Here is a 17,500-nt window from a genome sequence, read left to right on the forward strand (position 1 = left end):
TGTCCCTCCGTTCCTCCGTTCTTTCCCTTTAATACGCCCCCCCCCCCTGCCCATTCACCACCCGGTAGCGTTGTTAGTGTGTGCACACAGCAATAAAGTGCACTAATCTGGCAAACCGCGTTTCGCCAGGCCAGGACCACAGACAGACGCAGGCGTTTCGCACCCGCACGCCTAAAGGGCCCTCGTAATCATTGGGTGCTGCGAATTGATTTATGCTGACGCGCACAAGCTAACGGAGGAGAGGACTAAGGGGAAGTGGAGGCCGACTGTTACGGCGCAATGGCAATCGCGTTCGCATACGCGGCAAATCGCACGATTGGTGATGCTGCTACTATTTATTACACTCATTACTGGCCAACGGGCGAAGGCGGAGAGTGTTAATTCTCTCGAGGTCCGACCACCGGGAGATCCAAATCGGAGAAAGGGAGCTGTTTGAAAAGGGGACCGCGGGACGAGTGGGAGGATGCGGATAAAGTTAGTGTTATCGCGGGTTTAGGAAGTTACAATCCAGATAAACTGCTCAACGCAATCCGAAATCCGCTTGGGATTTGCTTTGCTGATCCAGAAAAAGGTTGCTATCTAGTGCTCGTGGTACTGGTATCTGCAGCTCATTTACACCTCTCATCCCTGGACAAAGCGGTGGTGGTGCGGTGCGAGGTCGGTGCATTAGGGCGGAAGACACTGTCGCCGATTAATAAACGGATTCAGCGGATTCCTTGAGAGCCGCGGATTCGCTCGTAATTCAATCCAAAGCGAGACGTAGATCGAAATACAAGCAGGAAACAGGCAGAAAACTAATGTTTCTCTCCAGTCAGTGGAATACAATATTATTGGGTTGTTCCGAAGGTGGTGGTTACTGTATTTTCCTCCTTCGATCCTCGAGTATTTTTGGGATACATGAAGCGCTGCTCGCCAGAATGTAATCGTTGTCCAGAATAGAGGTTCAAAATGATTGTGGTATTATCTTGGGTTTGAGCTAGTTTATTTGGAACCAATTTTTCTCTTATGAGAACAGACGATAGTTGCTGTAAGTGCAATGTTTATAGTTAGTACTAGTGCTTGGTTGTATTGATCTTGCCATGGTTTGTTTTTAGGACTTAGTAGGCTGCTGTTAACCCAGCACACTTGATCAGCTGATGCTTCAGTATCAAAAAACTGATCTGTCAATTCATAAGTGGAGTTGAAAGTGGTACATTTTAATGTTTTTTGCCAGCAGTATTTAACGCTATTGAGATATTGAGAGAATTAATTTTGGTTTCAAGAAACATCATTCAAAATCTACTCTTTTCATCATATATTCAAAAGAAGAAAGTATCTGAAGTACAATTTCACGACAAGAATAGGCAAAAAGTTTAGCATTAGTAAATGAACAATTTATTTTACACTCCACCACTAACTAGAAAAGATGTATGTGTAGACAATGTGCAATAACTTTTGGGACAACCCAAGCACTATATCGCTCCATCGTCATCGGCTAAACGGCAATCGACGGCACGAACGGGCAGATGAACGGATCGTCGCAGCGCCAGCGCAAAGAGCAGAAGTTAACGGGATGCATACACACCACAACTGATAGCATGCATCATCATCATCATCATCTGCATCTGCCGCCTGAGGGATCCATTGGGCAATTTGCCCCATTCCTCCAATTCCTCTCCCACCCCCGAGACTGTCGTTCTCCAGAGGCGTACGGTGTGTCCACCGGTGTGCCTTTGCCTCGGGGATCTTTAGTTTAAATAAATCAGGCAGCACAAAAAAACATACTAAAATGTTTTAATTAGTGCAAAATAACCGGAGGCGCAAAAATGGAACCAACGCGAGCAAATAAGTAGTTTACGTTTACGGACCGTCCCCCGCTCCAACCCGCGGCACTGTCGTCGTCCTTGGTTGTTTTCTGGTGTCCCCAAAGAGGCGAATGAAATTCAACTCCCGCCAGTGGAGTCACAGCAGGTTGCAGTCGTTCCATCTCGTTCAGCCGCGCCACTGACGCTCGTTGCTGCGTTGCATCAGCGTGATCAGGGCTATACGATCTGTGTCTCGTTGTGGCTCCCCAGTTGAGAAGCAGCAGCAGCAGCAGCATCCGCGAACGGGAGGTGATGTTGCGGTTTGGAGGACAGGGCACACCACCACCACCACCAACCCCCGGGGGTCCCGTTCTGTTCTGCTCCGTTCCGTGCGTTCCGCGTCCCCATTGAAATGTCTGTAACATGAAGATGTAATGTAATTTTAGTACCCACCGAGTGCCTTCGTTTGTCGCGCGTGCGTGTCTCTATTCTCCTACCACCACTCCCCGCAGGCACACACCACTACTTTCTGGTCCCTTTTTCTGGCCTTGGCCTGAGTTGTATTTACTCGCTTGCGGGGTTGCTTGCGGCGGATTCGCGATCACGATGTGTTCGCTAACCGAGCGAAATTGAATTCGAACAAACTAAATCGTCTTCAACCGAGTGCTTCGACCAACAAGATTAGCAAGAAAGAGAGTGAGAGGAAGAGAGCGTGCGATCTTTTTCAAGAACTCTACCGTTCAGATTTGAACTGAACGGACTCTTCGCTGTGGTTCCTGCTCTAATTGGATACCACTCAGTCAACCAGCAGGTGAGGCAATGTGTTTTCGATCTGCATGTTTTTACAATTCCCCGCACCACCACCCCATCCGCGGTGGCTAGAACTGGTACGGTTGGTGTGCATTATACGATCAAGTACCAGCTGTGTGGTGTGCGTCGTCGTTGCGGTTACACCGCAGACAAGTGCGGCCCGCGGGGAGGAATGGACAGACTAAGCCACGAAGCTTGACGTGAGTGTCACCTGACAACCTGTTGATGCGCGTACGCACCCCTTACCACCACCCCTTGTGTTCTGTTCATTTCCTCGTGCCGTTTCCTTCGACGAGCCGAGTCGAGTCGGGTTGAGTCGTCGATGTTATGTAAAGTAAGGGTAAAGTGATGCGCCCTGCGCGAAACCCATAAGCCTGCCACCAACTGGCACAAGTCTCGGTCTGCAGTCATGGTGGCATGGTGGTTCCATGTGTCTTCCAGGATACATCTTTCTATTAATCCAACATTCGTTGCACCAACACAACGTTAAGCAAACCGAGGGATAGAAGGGCAAGACACTCCATTCTCGATCAAAGAACGGGGCATCGTGTCGCCGGTGCACCGGTTCGATCGTTATACACTTCACTTCACCAGTTGATCCACGGGTATGCTGCTGCATCTCGGGTTGCAGCAGGCAACACGTAGCGTGTGCACGGGGCTACCCTTCTCCTCCCGGGGGCTCCCAACACCTGGGATTGTGGTACTGCAAGCACGCCGTCATCATTGCCGTGCACACTTGTTTAGTGCGAGAGAAAGAGCATCCGACACGGGCACTTCAGAAGACGATGAGACGACGGACTGCACCTTCACAACTTGTCGCTTAAGTCGAAGTCCTTCGTCGTGCGTTGTGTGCAACTGTGTGTGGTGCAAATTTGCGGCACAGAATTAGAACAGGTCGAAACCAGAACACCGAGAACGGCTTTTCTCAGGATTGCTCTGTTTTTTTCTCGCTACTAAAAGTGCCGCTGAACTTCTTTTGGTGGTGTTAGGACTCCCTCTTTATAAGGAGACAAAAGTGGCTGATTATGTTTTGTTCAATGATTGAACCATCATCATCGACTCGACAACTGCTGTGCGCTACTTCTCATCAGCCTCGTCGCGTTGCCTGGGAGACGGTGAGGCCCGGTAGTAAAATGATTTTTCATTGGCTCATTTGCAGGCACCGTAAAGATCATTTGAGTTGGTGCTCGCGACACAATTTAATAGCCACTTCAACAGATAGCTGTCTGTTTTTCGGGCGGGAGATTTTCGGTTTTATTGATTCCATGACACATTTGGAGGGTAATTTAATGGGGAGCTTTTTTTGTGTTTTAAAACTCGAACGCACCGTACCCGGGACAACTTGGTTAAGACGATCGTCAGCGATCGGCGTACCCCAGTGTCGCTCAACCACTTTCCCAGAATGGAACAGTTTAATGTCCTCCGAAGAACCTGGTACGAGAGACACGCAAGTGCATTCAAAGTGCAAAGACAACAAATCTTGGGGTGCGTACTTTGGGGTGATCGTCAGCAAGAGAGAGACGCCTTTCTTCCACGATCAAAGGCCATGTTTCTGACCACGGTGCATTCTGGTGAGGTTCGATGGGCGTGCGACCATGGCCGACGGTATTCATTTCATGTTATGGCAACTCAAACAAGAGCATCTTTTTGGGCGGACCAAGCGAAGGTAATGTACATTGTAAAACGCGAACGAAGTGATATATTTAGCAGTGTGTAACACTATCTGAAACCCGCGATCGCTGTAAGCTGCGGTTACTAGTTGCATCATTGAACCTCGCGGGATGTCCCCCGGGGACCACGGACACGGACACGGACTCGGTTGGCGATTCTTCGAAATCTCCTGTGGTGCCGTCTTGTCGGAGATTGAATGTTCCATTCCCGCTCGGTACATTAATTGTGTCCTCTTGTCCTCGGACGCATCGATTCGGCATCGGCATCTTGGTGTTCTTGAGCCGTATGAGTTCGAGAAACAGAATCGTTTCACCTTGCACAATTCAGTGTATTTAAGCTGCTTGAACGATCATGCAGGAGCGAACATAATACGATCATGACGCATTGTAGCCGGAGGGTTTGTTATAATGCACTTTCCGGGCGGGGAGGGATTCCTCATAGACTGTGCAGCAAGCAAGCGAACACCCTCTCGCCGGATTAGCATTGACCGTTAGCGAAGAGACGAGAGGCAGTGGCATTGCCGCCAGGTTAATGTGTTAAATTTCGCACTCCGGTGGCCCTAGTACGCTGTAAAATCTTAATGCTTTCAACCTTTCAACCGAAACGGCTATCGCAGCTAGGAACCTTCTGGTAAAGTCAGGGAATAGGGAAGGTATTTTAAATCAACTCCAAGTGGCCACTTGAAATCAGGCTGCAGAAGGGCTGCAGCGTTATCCGTTAAGCAGGTGAGGAGACGCGGTATGCTGCTGGTTTGCCCTCGCACTCGATCTTGCAGTCGGTGCCACCGGAATGAGATTGACACATTCAATTAGAATCAACCGAGCAGAGGCCCCGGGGGCCCGGTCAGTCAGTCAGGTAGGTTATGTTGGGTTGATGTAGAGTTTAACGAGAACCGACAGTAGCCGGACTGGCAGCGACAGCTACGCCAACGTACTTTTAATCAAGCTTGCATATATTGATGTAACGGGTAAGGATTACATTTAGTATTTTCTTCAATAAACTGAAATTGAAACTGAAATCCTCTATCCAGGGCTCTCTCAGTTTTGAATCCTCATTGATAAATTCTCTATTCATGTCTTGTAGCGATTTTTTCTCTTCATGCCACTGCCTCACTCTATTAATTTATGTAAATTCTGTTATACACAATGGATTTTCGTGAATGGATTATTTCCATGGATCTGGTGTGTCTTATTATTGATTTTTCCTAAATTTGCTGATGATAACTCTAATAATTGGCGACAATTATTTGTCATTCGTGACTTTGGCAATTTTAGTTACATGCAACTCTAAATCTCCTTTTTATAGAAGAACAAAGCAATTGTAACACGTTCGCTTACCTACAACATCCTTGCCATTAAACTTCCATCGAAATACGACGCCGTTTACTTGGATTTAAATTGTAGAACGAAATGAAGCAACAAGAAGCTAGTCGAGGAAAAACCAGGATTATAAGCTGCACTAGATACCAGCCTTATAATAATATTTTACGTGCTAGAGACCAAAAAGAGACCGCCATTATCTTGCAATGCCGCGATGCTTCCCCGGCCTTTCCACCTTTTTCCTTTCGAGCACCTCGCCACCCCACCAAAGGGCCTGGTTGCTAAGGAAAAGCCATAAATTTGTGGTGAACCCAATTTTCACCGAAGCCAAAAACACTTTCCCGGCCACAAATCTTCCCCCCCCCCCCCTTTTCTTACGACCCTTTTTTGTGGTCGTCTGACCCCCCGTCCGCGTCCCGGCTATCGGGACGCGTAGCGAAATGAAAACATTGCAAGGGGCGCAAGCGTAGGGAAGAGCTCCCCATTGGTCCGCCCGGCAAGAAATGGCATGGCATGGCCTGGCATGGCTCGGTGATCTTTTGACATCCGTATCGAGGGCAGAGCGATTGGAGCGGGTAGCGATCGCAGAAGCCAGCCAGCCAGCCAGTCAGCCAGCTAAACGCGAAATTGAAATGTACCCCGGATTCGGATTCGGTTGGGCCCAGACCTAACCGATCGGTCGGCGCTGACCTCGTTGGATGGTTCTCCCGTTCTTTTTTTTTTATTTTATTTTGTGGTCTGAGTCTCGGTCCGGAACCAACCGCGCCGGGGTTGCTTCAGGCAATCGCACTTTTCCTCCCGAGGCAAAGCACTCCGCGGGCACTTGCGCGAGATCGTCCAGACCGTCCGCTCCGTGTCCCAAGTCCCAAGACATGTTTGGCTCGTTTGCAAAACGACCTGGTCGAGCGAGCTGCTGCTGCTGCTGCTGCTGCTGCGGCTGCAGATGTTGCTGGCTGCTGCTCAGGCTTATCTGTCCATAAAATTAATAGCTCTATTAAGATAAAATAAATGGAAAATAATTACGGAAGAAAGTGAAAAATAAATTTTACTACAAATTGAGAAAAACGTACTGTTTTCTCTTCGACACTCCGAGCCCCACGATCCCGCGCACTGACATCATCGCCCGATAAGTCTCTGCCACGATGCCATCCCTCCCTCGGGTGGATGGCTGGCGTACGCCAGTGCCGAGGCGGCTCAAGATGCTGGCGTTCGCGCTGGGCCGAGATACGACGAAATGCATTCGCTCCACCGCGTGATGGGTGATGCCGGTGATCTCACATTTCTTTCTGGCTTTCCGCGGAACACCGAAGGACAGGCATAACATGGGAAAAGGCAGGAATTGTTGTTGTTGGTGAATTTATTTCGTCCTCCCACTTGCCACTTCAGTGCGATGGGCACTGGAACCGGGCACACGCGTGATCGACAGTGGCGTGCCGCACCGAAACGAAGGAGCAGCGCCGATGCAGCAGGCATCTTGGCATCCGGGAGTCCAGCAGCAGGATTCGATGTGTCGGATGCATCGGTTGGTTAAGCCAGAAAATGGATTGCTTAAGTGCACCTGTCACTGTGCAGTCAATCAGGTGTTGGAAACCGAGTGGTTGAGGTCATTCATATGTTTTGGGCTTAAACCCGTTGCTTACGGAAAGGATTTGTCGAATCATATCTTCGGTTTCCGTTATGGAAAACCTTCAACACTCTAGGTGTTATTCCACTGAACAATGGAATCGTGTTATTGTACATTATTAGAAGGTAGAACATTATTAATTATTTTGAGAGCATTTTTTATCTTTGGGTCGAAACAGCGTGACGGTATTTAGAGATTTTAGAATGTTCTTTTCCATAATTTGGAAAACTATAAAGGCACTATAATTTTCGAGCAGGAATCAGAGCAAAAACATTAAGAAACATTTGTTTGGTGCCTAACCCTATGAAGCAGGTTGTAAATAAATAATTCTTATAGATTTCTTTCACATACTTGGCACAAAAGTCTTAGAAAAAAGAATCTATCCGTTAATATGTTTTCCAAGGAGAAAAAAAAACGCCTGCTTGGAGCGTGATTGTTACTAAAATAGTTGGCTTTATTTGCTGCACAATAGAAATGTTCTTCGAAAATTGAGTAGTCCAGTAAAACCATCCGTCTGCATGGCTTCGTCTAGACTCGACGAGTCGCTGGATACCACAGTTCCAACCAATCCAGGCCAGTTTCGAAAGAACTTCTTGGCGATGCGCAACCGCACAACACTCCACGACCGCGGCACCCACTTACTAGGTCGTGCCATTTTATGACCGAAGCCAAACACTCTGGAACCGCTAGCGGAGTGCTAAGCCGAACGCTATCTAAGACGTCGTCAGTTGTTGCTCCATTCTGCTCTGGCCCCTTGCGACCGAGCCGAGTGGTGGTGGAAGGTATGGCATGGCAAATGGGCCGATGTTGTATGCCACCGATCAGCATCATCCATTGCCGCGCTCCTCGCTGCGCTGGTGAAGAAGGTGTGCTAGAGTCGTACAGGTTGATCCGATTGTTTATAATTGCAAACGCGGCTGTTTCATATGTGAAGGGGCAGCTTCACGCAAACCCATTCCCATTCCTATCTTTTCTTTCTGTTTCCCTATGTCTGGCTGGTAATTTATTGTAGGTTAAGCCCGCACCTCACTTGCGAAGGGAGTTGGAGATTGGCTAGGAGATGATCGTGCCCGGCCATCAGCACCGAGCGACGACAACGGCCCATCAGCGACACATCAACGGGACACGATCAAGAAGCGCCGTTGTAGTAGTGCCGCTGCTGCGCTGCCCTCGTGGATCCTCTGCGTGATCCATCCATCTTTTGACAACGCGGCTCGCGGTGAGTGTGCGCGTGTTTTGCATGCGCTGCGTGCCTTCGGAGTGCTGGAATAAATGGGGAGGAAAAAAGGATCAGGAAATACAGCACTCCAGCCAACCCTCTCCCATCTGCATCGCGTATTCCAGCGACGGAATCATAATTCAATCTTCCGATTGCCACATGTACGCGAACCTTCGAATTGACCACGACGAGTGGCAAATGATGCCCTTTCCGTGACCATTTCCGAACCGAACTTTCTAGGGACAGCTCGCGGGAGGAGGAACCTGTCCCTGGGCTGCGAATTGCGGCGGGAACTCGCCGGCGGGATTCAATCGATAATGGAACGCCGGCCAGGACGGTCCTCACGCAAGACTTTCTATTTCCAGTCCAGCCCGCGTCCAGTGATCTAAATAATTGTCGCGGAATTAATAATAATTAGCCACGACTTCGATGGCACCCAGTGTGTTCCCGCCCAAGTGATGGCGATCGGCATTATTTGCATAAAACGTTGCCACACGCCACACGCCATCAGGGGGGCATGACGAAGTCTTGGTGTTGTCCCCTCGATTAGGACAGTGCAGGGCACGGTAGCGGTAGTAGCGGGGTCTCCCTTAATCAAGCTTCGATTCGATGTCGCCGTGGAGGTCGGGAAAAAGGGAAATCTGGTACTGTGGAGGTTAGGGACTATCTCAGGTTCGGTGTTGTGGTTGTCTCGGTGGTGACTGCCTGCCCATTGGCCACCCAAAAACCTACACCCGAGCCCTACACCGGTACCTCGTTGCTTGAGTGCAGTGGGTGGTGACTTATGGGTGTTGGCATAAGCCACCCCGGGCACACATTAGATTTGTTTAATGTGGAGCAAACGAGCGAACGAGTCGCCTAACCAGGCAGCAGTTAGCAACTCTACCTACTCGGACAAGGGGTGGTGGCAACGATGGGTGGTTAAGTGAATGTTTGCCGCTCCGATGAGGCGCCGGCAGCTAATTCAATGGCACGGTTATGGGACCGTGGGCTACGTGGTTGACCGGTGCATAATGCATAATGACGTTGGGTTGTGTACGACGGAGACAGATCTGCATAATCTGCTCTCGATCTTAGACTCATTGATGTATGCTCTCGCTGCCGGACGATGTTGGCGTCCATCCTGTCCATGCGGGAGGGAGAAAACCTGGGGAGGTGTTGTGCAATTGCTTCAATTGTTTCTGTTTCCTTCTTTTAACATACCTGGCATTGATTTTTGCGAGAAAAATAGATATTTATATTCTTCTTCAACTTATTTGAAACTGTTGCGTGTTTTCTAAAATAGTTTGAATTTGGTAACAATCTTAATCTGTTGTTTCACTAACAGTAGAGTGTGTTTTTGTGGTTACAATTATCTTTTCTTCATAACTTCAACTGAATCGCAAGTTTTCGAGAATAAATTTAAAAAGTTATAAACAGGAAGCACTACCATATCTATAGCCTGTAACTCATTCTTTATTTGAAGATTTCAAATCACATAGGCTGCTATGTTAATTCTTGATGTCTCAAAGCCTGCTATTTGAAACAATCTCTAACACTAACACGAACATATTTTACAACAAGAACCATGATTTTTACAACAAGAAGATGAGGAAAGAAAAGATATTTATCATCTTCATCATCATCATCATCACTGTCATCTTCAACTCACTCAGCGGCACCTGTTTGAGACAATGAAGCTCATTATATAATCAGATATATTCGTATCTAAATGGCGTGTCTTTGCATAAAAGGAGAGAACTAACGCAGATGATGTCTCCCCACATAAGTACTTGGCATTTTTGTTTTACTCCGTTCTGTCACTTCATCATCCGAAAAAGGACGGCAAGGTGCAAGTTTCTGTGCAGCACGGCGTTTCACCTGAAGTTGTTTGATCATAATTTAAGATTTTTCTTTTCGTTTTCTTCCCTCCCCATGATCGTTACAGGTTTAACACCTTGTTGTGCCTGCCTGTCCCATGCTACTACCGAGGCCGGACCGAGTTTGACCCATAAATCTTCGACCAACCAAGGTACGTTCTAACCATCTTCCAACACCCATTAGTCCTAAGCATAAGTGCCAGATTCCCACCTGGAAAAGGGCCCCCCTTCCATGGGTTTAAAGCTTGTTAACCGCGCGATGGGCGGCGATGCGATGATTCCTCACCGAGTGCCGTTCCCGGGGTGTGTGGGACAGTTGGGTGTCGGTTTGGGGATCGTTTCACACACATCGTAAAGAGGAAAGCAAATTAGTTAAACCCATCCAATTAGTGGGCGCGATGCGCGACCGACGGTCCCAACCCAAACCCGACCGACCAGTCAGTGACCGTTGGCCTCACGGCATTGAACCGCGGAACCGCGGAACCGCGGAAGCACGTCACGGCCCAACCAAATTTATTCAAAAACTCTCTCGCTCGTGCGTCTGCCGCGGCACACGAGCCACGCGTGCCTTAACCGTTCCTTAACTATCCATCCCTCACCAACACCTGGTCTCTGGTGCACTCTGCTTCTCACCAACCACGGACCGGCTTATCGTATATCAGCGGTGCGGCGCGTCGCGGTCACGGGTACGGCCTTCGGAACGAAACATAAATACTTAACACCTCCACCAGTCAGCCAGCATGGGCCTTTTTTTTCGGGGAGCAAAGAGGGAGGGAGTGAATTTATCGATGCTACGCAAGCTGCTACGTCTACATCTTAATTTAGGAGCCACGCCGGCCAACAACAGCCAGCTTCGTGTTCGTGCGAGGCCTGAATGCCTGCCAGTCTGCCAACGCTCTGCGTGCTCACCGGCTGGAATGTGTTGAAATTTTATTGCATCTCTCAAATCAACCGAACCGAGGACGACTTACGACGATCTGTGGCCGCTCCGATCATGATCTGATCGCGCGCGCGCGCGTCTGCGCGAAATGCGTCTTCCAATAGGGTGCTGCAACCGGAGAAGAAGGAGAACCTGGCGGGGCGAAGGTAGCGAAGATGCGAAGAAGGAAAAACTGGAGGCAAACAGTGGTGGTGTGCCGGTAGCCAGCCACAGCAGTCATGAGCATGAGAGTCCCCGCGCCGTTGATCTGCGATTGGCGATTGCGATAAAATCTTCGCAGATTGATTGATTGATTGTGGTGGAGCTGGAGCGGGAGCGTGAGTGCGAGCGCGACACCGACCGTAAACGGACCGATCATTCAGCAGTGATCGCCTTCGATCGCCTTCGATCGTCTCCCAAAACTCATGCCCTCATGGGGTGGACGACAACTGGCTGCCCGATTGCGCAAAACGATGCTTGGTTTCCCCGTGTCGAATGTCGCAAATCGTTGGCGCTATGCTACCGGGAATCCCGATGGACGGATCATTGAGCAAACCACCGCTGGATAGAGCTGAAGCCCTTCGCCACAAGTTGATCTGCATGCATAGTAGCACGGAGGGTTGTTTGGTTGAGTTCAGAATTGACGGAGAATGACTCCACCGAACACCGAGAGTATTGGATGCAGCGAGGCGGTCGTTGCAACCGTTGTTGTAACTCCCCCCCCTGGGGTCCCCGGAGGGTACTTAGAACGAAATACAAATAAATATGGCGGCCTGTGGCAATAATATGCTGCCAAATAAAATAAACATCAGCGAGCGGCTTCGTTCCGTTGCTCCGTGCTGGTGCTGGTGCTGTTGCTGCTACAATGCGCACGACCGATTACCTTTTTCCGACGATTGGCGACCCTGCAGTGAACCGCAAGGGACGTGGGCAGTATCCAAACGGGGAGGTCCCGGGGACAGCAGCAAAAACATGGAAGCAAAATAAAGGAAAAACATGAATAAAACTGACATCCGACAACATTATGTGCGCACCCGTAAGGGGTGGTTGTTGTTGCTCTGTGTGTGCGTGTGAGTGTGTTTGTGGATGGATGGCCCCCGCTAGGGCTTATGGGTTGGCAGGTCGGCAGGTGAACAAGATTGCTAGGACATGGCCAGCCAGCGCGGTCGCCGGCCGGTTCACTCGGGAAGCGCTTCCGTTTGCGCATTTCGTCCCACTCGCTGATCGCCGTTGCTGATCTCGACACCCTTCCTTCCACGCCTTGCTTCACTCTTCCCGCACCTGGGTAATTCCATGAAACCGAAGGCTGTCGAGAATCCATTCTCTAGAACTCCATTCCTGAGGGTGGCACTATGGGAGCGATTGGACGGTTCGATTGATTGAAAAAGGGATCTCTGGTGCTTATTCGGTTTTGTGGAAATAATTTCCTTTTTAACACACTATACTAACTACTAAAATTAAACATGGGAGTCGTCCTTTCTCTGCTGCAAAACAATTCTGCTGCTTCCTGTTGCTGGTTGGTTGATAAGATCAATTTTATAGATTAAAATTAGCATATATTTAGATCTGATCTCATATATAAAGTTATGAAATTCAATATATTGGTCCCGAAAAATTGCTAGTAAAATTAGTTAGTGAACTATAGTAACTTCTGTTGCATGACCATGGAGAATGCATATATCATGCATGTTAATATCCTTGTTATAAATGTTTATTCTTAAAAAAGGAATACAAACATGATTTCAATGGAGATTTATATATAAAAACTACTTGGCTGCAAGTGCAAGCAGATCGACTATTCGACAAATTTTCAAATATTGAACTTAATTTCTTGTGGCAAATTTGTCAAGTTAACTCTCATTAAGCTACCTTCTCATGTATACTGTCATATAGCAGCATCTATCATTAATTTCATGTAACATAATCCAGTCAGCACAATCAATAACACCACCGAGTGGCGGTGAATGACAGATGCGGCAGATCGAAACCGTTCGATTTGAAAGCACGGATCGGAATAATATGAAACGTGATGCGCCGTGGCCCTCATTCGCCTTCACAAGCGCTTCTGGCCTACTGTGCCAATCCGTCAAAACCGTTTAACTACTTCGCTACGCAAAAACCCAAACGACCGACACGAAACGGGCGGAAACGAGCAACGGAGCAGGCCGGGCAGCCAGACAGGCTCTCAACAACAACAACAACAGGCCAACTTCACTCAAACGGAGCGGAATCGATTTTATCGCGGTTTTGCGTCGCACCGTTTTGGTCAGCCACCAACCTGCCACAGTATGAGGCCCGCGGTGGCACAGCGTGTGACGATGGATTAACTCCCGTAGCCGTAGCCGGTGCCGTAACCGTTGCCGTAGCCCGGCCACTGGCCGTTTACGAGTTTCAGTCCCGCTTGTTCGGTGGCTGGGAAACGGTTTGCCGGGTGATTTGGCGGGTGACAAGCGCGGTTCCAGCGGTTTTTCCGGTGGCGCAGGAGCAGGGAAGGAGGAAGGATTTGCATTTTACCACAATCGGCGACGTCCCGAGGCGCAAAGCCCGGTGGCCACAGGTGGAGAGGGGGCACAGGTGATTCTAGGGAAGATCTCTCCCTCTCTCTCGCTCTCTCTCTGTCTCTCTCGTTCACCGCGATCGCTATCCCTTGCACCTCTGGTCTGGTGAATGGCCGCCTCGCCGAGCCGAGGAAAAGTAATTGATTATTCTAATGCTACTATCCTCGGTCTTCCCGGGGGTGTCGCCGGGAGAAAGGGGGGTTCGTTATGTTTCCACCTTGCGGCATCTTACCTGCACACCTACACACCTGTTGCCGGCGAAAGCACCGTTAGACCGTCGACAACGACAGACGGATGTCACCCCTTTGTCGATGAGGTCGTTGAGGGATTGAGTTATGAGTGTATGCGAGGTGTGAAGCCGCTGCTCACCTCCACGATCGGCATCATGATCAACTCCGGTGAGTCCGGAAGCACTGAGGCAAGAACTTTGAATAAATTATGGAGCCCGATCGCACACAAAATGGCGCCTCGGTCGATGTTTCAATAGATTTACCAGCAACAGATAAAGTAAAGGAAAATTATTTTTCCCAAGCCTTTCCGTCATCGTGGCAGCTGGCTTATCACGATCCGCGAATTGGTTGTGCGCGTTGAGGTCGAACCGGGGATCGACAGAAGATGAGAAGAGGGCTGTGACAGCGAGAATTTTGCGATTCTCGAAAGCGCGAAAGTATGCGCATCGAATTTATGTTGAGATCGTATCATACCGTGATCGAACTGCACCGCATCAACCAGTGGAAATGGTATGCCAACGGGGATGAGGCTGGTGTACCAAATGGCGCTCGCACGCACTGTTCCCGGGTCCCGTGCAAATCGATTGTGTTAATTTATTTTATTTCACTTTATTACAGGTTTCGCACTTTGGTCACGGGTCCATTTGGTCCATCTTTCCGGCTGTAACGTGCGTGCAAAACATTGTGTTCGCACCGGAGCACCACGCCTCGACGCTTCGTGATCTTGCGCTCAACGTAGCATAAGGGGCCACGCAGGGGCGAACGCGAAGCCAACGGCGAAAGATGGGTCAACGCTGTGGGCTTTGCGGATGGTTGTAGTGTAAACATTCATAAACCTATTAGTTGCCGGTAACGCCCTTCGGCTTCGGACACTTGGACGACCTCGCAAGCGCTTGCGTCGTTTCCCGTGGGTACCGCGAGTGAGTCTCCGGTCGCCCTATCTTCTCCGGATCTTGACGACCAAAGCAGTAACAGGCAGACGATGGGGCACTTGGCTGGCTGGCTGGCTGGCTGCCTGGCTGGCTGGCTGGCTGGCTGGCTGGCTGGCTGGCTCGCTCGCTGGTCCATGTATTCTGCTTTCTCATGCCACTCCCTCCATGCACGAACATGGCAGCCATGAAGTGCGCGCCGTGCGAAAGCATATTCTCCGCAGTCATCCGCGCACTTCATATTTGCATTGTGTGATCATTAAGTTGGGTCCGTTCGTTCCTGCAGTGAGACTCGTTGGCTGGCTGGCTGGCTGGCTGGCTGGATGGCCAAGGCTGGAAAATTGAAAAGCACGCATTTCATCGAAGCGAAAACACGGTTGGGACAAAGGTGGGGACAAGTGGACGAACGCCAAGGAACGGAGCATATTCGGTGATAAATTGTTGTGATTTATTCGTGTGGGAAAACAAAATGGTGAGACAAGGAAGCAGACGCCACACTCGGTGGGGAATAGGAATGATGTAATTTATGTTGGCGCGGCTAGGGCAAGGTCGTTGTGCGCTCGCGATAAGCCCTCGCTCGCTGCGGTCATTCATGTTTCGTTGCTGTAGGAGATGTAACGGGTGAAAGGATGGAAGAATAGAAGGGAGAGCAGCAGAAAAGTCTAAGGTAATGATAAAATCACTTTTAAAAGGTTACAGAAAGGTGCTGCCCAGTTTTCTTGGGAAAAGGAACGGCGTATGTGATAAGCGTACGATGAGTTGTAGCGCCTTCTAAGTTGTTCTTCTTAGTAAGCGGTTGTGGGTGTAGATAAAGTGAAACCAAAATTCACTCCCACCAAAGGCAGTCCTTCAAAGTTGAGTCTCTTCCAAAATCATCTGCAAACCACCTAAAACTGCGTTCAAATATTTTAAATACATAGTCATTAACATTAAAATTACATTAACGACTTAGATTGCTTTTTACATTTTTGCGAAATTATACCGAGAGCAAGAATCTAACTTTGAATGGTATTAATCTTTTACAACATGTCGTGTAAACGAGCAAAACGAAGCATATGAACGCAGCTTAATACTTAACATACCCAAGGCCAACTTGGACTGTCAAACGATCTTTATACAAGTGTCTGTACCTCTTGTGGTACTCTTTTTAAAATACTCGTATATTTCAATAGGATCCCAATATAGAATCAGTGTTTAGTCAGTATTCGCGGCTATATATGTTTTTTTTTTCATCCTACACATCATGTAAATAGAAACGTTAAACCTATACCGGAATTCGTCCCTCGGACTCTATCCCGACATTGTTTACTGCTGCCGACCAGACAGACTTTCCAAGAGCAGCAGATCCGTTTCATTACAGCCGTTGCTAATTGCACCAGGGGCCATTCTGCGAACTCGAGACTCCAAAAGCCACAGGAAAAAATGAGATCGATTTCGAACTGACCGAAAAAAGGCCTTCCAAAACCGCAAAAAAGGAAAAAAGGAAGAGAGAGTAAGTTCAACAACAGAAATTGGGAGCTCGACGCAATGGAACTGAAATGAAGCTGGCGACCCCGAGGGCCGACAGTGTGGCCATTGCGCATTGAATCAATGCTGCAACACATAAACACACACACACACACAACGCACAAAGTAAGACATTTTCGCGTCGCGGGCTGCAACGATAATTTATGTCCTTGTCGGGACGCGAAAAACGATCGCGTCCATGCCCCGGCACGACGGCCGATAATTTTCCTCTGGCCCCCAGCAACAGCAGCAGCAACAGCAGCAACAGCAGCAGCAGCCCCAGCACGGACCACGACATGGACCGCGCTATGTAATCGTCCATGTTCACCGAGGGTTTCGGAACAATCGGGCTCCCCTTTTGCCTTCGCAAGCATGTTTCATTGCGGTAGTTTCGGTGAATTATTACGGCCCAAAAAAGGAGGAGCAATGCAACGAGCCCACTGCACCACACCGGACCGCTCCCCACTCATACCAACAGGGGTCCTCCACGTTGCAGCGAAACCAGACGCCATTAATGATGATCTTGTTTGGTGACGATCACGGCGACCGACCAACCACCATCCCGATCCCGATGGTCTGGTCTGGTGAGCAGCTACATAATTTTGGCTATCCACGGGTGGTGTTTTATGTTCGCCTCACCCGCTCATCCTTCCCAGTTCCGAAGCTCGTAAACAAATTCCCCCAAACCATCGGCCCAAAATCGAAATGCAATCGCAACCAAAAATGCGTTCGGTAAAATTCGGTGCAGCCGATGGGGCTCACGATATTTAATTGTTATAAATGCATAAAATATGTCTCTTCCAATCCGTGGGGATCGCTCCGGCGTGGATGGATGGATCGGTACCGTTGGTTCCACGGTCCAACCGCTGATCGCAGTTTATGTTGATGTTTTATGCTTGTTTGATTACACGGCATATGGCGCTGCTAAATGGCTGAACGCAGATCGCGCGTAAGCGAGGTAGTAGCGGGAGGTCCCATCGTTTGTGCATCGTTCGGCGAGTGAACGAGGCAGGAGGTGGAAATGGCGAACGCACGTAAATTTGCTCCTGATTGCCGTCCGCGGCCATTCGAT

General features: G+C 49.2%; 1 protein-coding gene across 1 annotated transcript in view; it reads left to right on the forward strand.

Moving 5' to 3' along the window:
- Positions 1 to 17,500, forward strand: part of LOC125952469 (transcription factor mef2A-like) — a 55,916-nt gene that overhangs the window by 16,249 nt on the left and 22,167 nt on the right. Inside the window, exon 2 of the mRNA XM_049681937.1 lies at positions 10,355 to 10,438. The gene's annotated coding sequence lies outside the window, so the exon portion shown is untranslated. The remainder of the gene's footprint in view (positions 1 to 10,354; positions 10,439 to 17,500) is intronic.

The sequence above is a fragment of the Anopheles darlingi genome, chromosome 2 (genome assembly GCF_943734745.1).
Source record: "Anopheles darlingi chromosome 2, idAnoDarlMG_H_01, whole genome shotgun sequence".
Taxonomy (NCBI): Eukaryota; Metazoa; Arthropoda; class Insecta; order Diptera; family Culicidae; genus Anopheles; species Anopheles darlingi.